Genomic DNA, 6,106 nt, shown 5'->3' with positions numbered 1-6,106 from the left:
TGGGAATTTCAAGTTTCAAAAATCTGCTGGAGGCTCCAGAACTACTCAAAACGGTCTGAAACGGTTTCCAATCGATTTGGCAGGTCGAAAAGAAGTTATGTATATTCCAAATTTCAGCTTTCTAGGTCAATTTGGTAAGATTTTGATTTTCCCCTCATTTTTGGCCCAAAATATTTGATTTTAAAAAATTCACCAAAAATCAAAAAAGGCACCTTAACAATTTAAATTTTGTGAGGTGATACATTTTCGCCTGCTTTTTCGATCTATCTTTGTATGGTTAAAAAAGTTGTGTGCTAGTCCTATGTTGGAACGCAAAATCTGCAATTTCAGCTGACCTGTCAATCAAAATGGCCGCCATTCTGTGAGTAGGGCCATGTTTTTTTTTTTTTAGACTTTCTGGAAATGTCAACCAAAAAAGTTTATATGTAACTAGAACGAGTTTTCGATAGCAATTTTTGTCGAATTGTTCTTTAACAGATGGTGAATTTTTCAACATACATATTTCAGATGCAATGGAAAAGTTGAATTTTTATCTCGTCGTGAAATTACAAATAAGTATGTAGGTACGTAAGAGTGCAGTTCAATGGCCGTTTGTGTTTCAATGAAACGATTTTGTATTGCAGTAGTCCTTTATTGAAGTAATGCACAGAAATTATGGTTACATATGAATACCTATAGATACTATATACTCAAGACTTGAGTAATGAAAATTAATTTTCGAATCCATCACCGCCCAACAACAGTTAAAAATAGTTAAAATATTACCTTAGGTCTAAAATTGAAAATGTGTATACTTGAATATGATCCAATGCAGAGCAGTTCTGAAGTGTTGGGGTACATATTAATAAGTTGTCGTGTTGAAATATAGCAATGAAGGTGAAATGTTTCTAGTGCTTAATGAAGTGGAAACGAATATGCTGTAATTCGAACAAAACCACAAAATAATTAAGTACAGTATTTATAATGATTTTACGTATCTCTCGACTAAATAAGTGAACATGTGTGAGTTAAATACTCGTAGATACAAATTTAGGCACAATAAATTTCCAATTTGGTTTTCTGATGTTACATCTCCGAAAAAATTGAAAACAACCCGCCAGCAACAAGGAATTTTCGAGAAAATTCGATAGGTACTGAAATTCTAAAGGAATCCCAGTTGGATTTTGTTATACCTACTTACTTTTTCAAATTGTCATCTTCACTTTGATGAAAACAGTTTTTCAAAATGGTTCAAGTGTAATAAGGGTGGATGATGGAGAGCTGAGGTGAAAAGTTCGAATCATCAAATGAAGAAGAAATATTTTCTGGAATGATCCTACCTAGATAAAGTTAGATCTAGCATTCCTGCAATTTTGAATGAATTCGGTTGAAAAAAGCGAAAAAATCGAAATTAGTATCATAAACGTCATAATCTTACTCTTTTCGGTGGGATAAAGGATGATCAGGCTATCTGGAAATTTTGTCGCGAGGGTTTTGGACCCCATCATGGACTAATTTCTACCTAATAATTTCAAAATATCAGCAGGACACCATTTGCCCTTCTAACCCGGATATGCTCTTTATCCCCAACTCTCCAAAAGTCAAATTTCAACAACTGCAAATATTGTAAAAAAAAAACAAAAAAAACATGAGAAACTTGTTTAGGCGGTTTAATAATATCGTAGGGTATATTCGGAAACCTCACACTACATTTCTGAAAATCTTCAGGTTACACTGTCCCTTTTCACTTTTAGGTTTCCATTTTCAAGGTAGCAGCAAAATCAACTAGAAAAATAGATTTAGTGACTCAAAAAACCTTTCCTGTACTTGCCCTTTTTAAGAATTTTGGAAAGCTAGAATGTCTCACCTCTCACTTTGCGCTTTTCCCCCATAAAGCAAAAATCCATACCTTTTTTTACTCCGTAAGTTTGCCCACCAAATTTAGCGGTTTTACGTCGGGTCCGTCGGGTTTGTCGTATCCCTCCGCGGATTCCTCGGATCCCTCCTCGGATTTCTCGGATTCCCCGGGTTTGCAGTCATCGGATTCCTTTTTCTCACCCTCGGCGGAACTCAGCGCAAATATCTCCGCTGCTAAAAGCATTACTAATATGTGAATTGGTTTCATCTTTGTGTTGCTCTGCGACTCCGCGCTGCTACAGTAGGTATTTGTTTTCGTCGCACAGTGTTCTCGACTCGTTTAGTGTGCATACAGCGATATTTGGCTACCCTTATACTTATATTAAGAAATTACGACCACACTAGCTGTCAAATTATCGCTTTATTTTCGACTTTGTCACCAAATTTTGTAATTTTTCAACTTGAAATGAAAATGGTTGCGAAATATTCAGGTACATAATATGTGAAATTTTTAACACTTTGTTGTGATGAAATTTTTCGTTGACGTAAAATGCTTACAAAATATTTATGCGCAAAGTGCTCGTGGATTTTTTGTACTTACGTACCTATATATTACGTAATATAGTGAAAATAAATTTATACAATTCATGTAACCTGGAAAGACTAGTACATACATCCTGCCATGGATTATTTGTGCAGGGAATTTTCGAACGAGTAGTCGAGTATGTTCTTAGCAAAATCTGTATTTATCATTGAAGTTTTCATTAGTACTTTTGGTGAAAATTAAGAGGTATGATTTTTTGGTAACTTTGATGCTTTTTAAACGAATTTTTTCTGCATACTGGCAGTTAGAAATACATGGTACCGTCACAAAATCTAACTACTTTGTAATTTAGCTAACAAAATTACTGGTATTTTTTGGCTAAAAGTCTTTTTTTCCATATACATAGCAACACATTTTCCAAAAGTCCTTCCTATTTATGTTGTAAATTTTTTTGTAAACAAAACGACAGAAAAATCTGTTTTCCCTTCAAAACCTAAATTAGAAATTTCACTTGCAAAAAAACCACTTTTAAGGAAAAGTTTTTGAAAAGGCCCACTTTTTATAGAAATCTCCAAAAAACTTATTATTTTGCCAATATTGCAGAAAAAACTCTGTAAAATTTAGTGTGTTTCTTTTCATCAAAATTCCCAAAAAAGCATGTTTTCCAATTACAAAATTTTGTTGTTATTAAAACTATCAAAATGACCGCATCTTTTCTGTTAAAAAAGCGAAAAATCCCTGTTTTTCACCAAAAATTCTTAATTCGAACTTCTCTGAAGTCTTGTTTGTTGTCACAAAAAGTCTACTTTCCTGTTACATTTACACCAAAAAAACTGTTTTTTTTTTGTCAAACACATCAACCAAAAAATTTTGGTTTTTTCCCAAAATGCCAAAAAACTATGTTTTTTTGTAAGAACTGTTGAAAGAATCCTACTTTTTTGTAGAAACTATCAAAAATCACTTTTTTCAAAAAAGCCAAAAAAAGTTCTGTTTTTTTGCCAAAATTAAAATAATACATTTTTTTTACGTTATCATTTGTATTGTACCGACTCCCAAAAACTCTGAAAAAAACATACCTACTATGGACATCTTTTTATGCTGAACAACATAATTATTACAAAATTGAGATGTCATTATTTCGTGAAGGCGATTTGAAAAAATTGAAAGTTTGCAAAAAAATGCAATTTTTTGATTTGAAACATGAAGGAAAGTTTTGACTGGTGAAGTTGACCCATTTGACCCCTATTTTTACGTATCCGTTGAAAAAGTTGAAAACCCCCTTCACTCGATGAAATGAACTCATCACAAAAAAAACAAAATACGAAAAATTCAGTTTTCAATTCCGCAAACATCAGAAAAACTTGAAATTTATTCGGTCGTCTTATTTTGACCTCTTTCTGACGTATTTCATTAAAAAGTTGAGAAAAATCCACTCATAGCAAAAAAATTAAAATTCGTTTATTTTTTGAATTTTTTCGAATTTTGATTTTCTTGATGATAATTGATAAATAATCCACTGCTGAAATGGATAATCGTCGACACCCCTTATAACTTCTTGGTCGAATTGATGTGGAATGACCCCTAATCTTACCTGGCAATACCCTTTGAATTTTATCTCGTCGTGAAATTATGTACAGTTCAATAAGCGTTTGTGGTTCAATGAGACGATTTTATATTGCAGTGTAGTCCTTTATTGAAGTAAAATGTGCACAAATTGTTCCTTAATACGATTACCTATATCTAAGTACCTAATGATAATTAATTTCTAAACCATCACCACCCAACACCGGTTAAAAATGTTGAAATATTACGTCTAAGTGTTAAAATTAAAAGTTTTTATCAATGTGATCCGACGCAGAGCAGTTCTGAAGTGTAGATAAATCGTGGAGTTGAAATGTAGCAACGAAGGTGAAATATTGTTTCATTGTGCTTAATAATGAAGTGGAATTAACGAATGCTGTAATTCGAACAAAACCAGAAAATGAATACAGGTAGGTAGGTACCATATTTATAATGATTTTGCATACCTATCTCTCTAAATAAGTAAGGTAGACAGTGTAAACACGTTTAGGTTAAATTGATACAAATTTAAAGACATTAAATTAGCAATTTGCTGACCATCAAATCCAACGAAACCTAGATCGAATTGACATAGAATAACCCACAAAAACACATGACCGAAGTTATTTACTTTTGAAATGGCAGCTTCGATAATATGGTAATCGCTCGATCCGGCGTCCATGTTACCGCTGACCATGAAAGCTAATTGGTTTTCTAATGTTACACCATCGAAAATTTTGAAAACAACCTGTCAGCAGCAACACATTTTCGAGAAAATTTTATATCGAAATCGCAGAAGAATCCCAGTTATGGATTTTGTTATATTTTTTTCAAATCGTCGCCTCCACTTTTTGATGAAAACTATTCTTCAAAATGGTTCAAAAGTTATAAGGGTGGATGAAGGAGAGATAGGGTGGAAAGTTCGAATCATGAAATGAACGAGAAATATTTTCTGAAATGGTACCTACTACCTAGCTAAAGTTAGATTCAGCATTCCGGCAGGTTTGAATAATTTCGGTTGGAAACAGCCAAAAAAAAAAAAACGAAATTCGTATCATTAACGCCAATTTTACTCTTTTCGGTGAGATTAAGGGATGAACTAGCGATCTGAAAAATTTTTCACGAGGGTTTTGGGACCCAATATGGACTAATTTCTACCTATTAATTCAAAAATTCCAGCAGGGAGCCCAACTGCCTTTCTAACCCGGATATGCTCTGTATCCAAACTCTCCACAGGTCAAATTTCAAGTGCATATTTTTGTAAAAAAAAAAAAAAAAAAAAAAAAAAACATAAGAAACTTGTTTAGGAGGTTTAATATCGTATATTCGGACACCTTACGCCATATTTTCGAAAATCTTTAGAACCCTCCGCTTTCACATTTAAGACTTCATTTTTAAGTTTGCAGCGAAATCAACACGAAAAATCGATATAATAAGTATAGAGACTCAAAAACCCTCTGTTATGCTTACTCATTTTTAGAATTTTGGAAAGCTAGAATTTCTCACCTTTCATTGTGCACCTTTCCTCCATAGGTTAAACAAAAATCCATACCTTTTTTATCAGATTTGTTTTGCACTTGTAGTACTCAACTTCCTTCAGGAGGCGGGGTGCCTTGGTCGCCAGATTAGCGACTGTCGTCGACTTTGGATCCTGGGATTCCCTTGACAACTTCTTCCATCAAATTTTGCGGCTCTTCTTTGGATCCCCCGGAGGAATCCTCGGGTTTTTCGGAATCCTCGGATCCCTCTTGGTCGTCCTGGGCAGAACTAAACGCAAATATCCCCGCTGCTAAAAGCATCAATAATAAGTGAATTGGTTTCATCTTTGTGCTGCTCTGAGACTCCGCGCTGCTACTGTATGTAGTTATTTGATTTCGTCGCACAATGTTCTCGACTCGTTTACTGTGCATATAGCGATATTTGGCTACTTATATAGTAAGAAATTGTGATAACACTGCTGTCAAATTGTCGCTTTATTTTCAACTTTGTCTTCAAGTTTTGTGATTTTTCAACTCGAAAATTCAAGTAAATAAAATGTTTGCGAAATACTTTGGCAGGTGCGTCAGTTTTCCACACTTTTGTTGTGGTGAAATTTTTCGTTGACGTAAAATGCTTACACAATATTTATGTGAAAATTGCTCGTGGATTTTTTTTTATCTACATGAA

The 6,106-nt window shown here is 33.8% G+C and overlaps 1 long non-coding RNA gene across 1 annotated transcript; it reads right to left on the bottom strand.

Moving 5' to 3' along the window:
* Window positions 1-610: 610 nt before the first annotated feature.
* LOC135843813 (uncharacterized) lies at window positions 611-2,366 on the bottom strand. The gene is made up of 2 exons (XR_010558386.1): window positions 1,889-2,366; window positions 611-917 (listed from the first exon to the last, which is right to left on the bottom strand). It is a non-coding gene; the product is annotated as an uncharacterized LOC135843813 (long non-coding RNA).
* Window positions 2,367-6,106: the final 3,740 nt, after the last annotated feature.

This window comes from Planococcus citri, chromosome 4 (genome assembly GCF_950023065.1).
Source record: "Planococcus citri chromosome 4, ihPlaCitr1.1, whole genome shotgun sequence".
Taxonomy (NCBI): domain Eukaryota; kingdom Metazoa; phylum Arthropoda; class Insecta; order Hemiptera; family Pseudococcidae; genus Planococcus; species Planococcus citri.
Note: the sequence above shows the minus strand (reverse complement) of the source record. Positions and strands in the feature narration are given on the sequence as shown.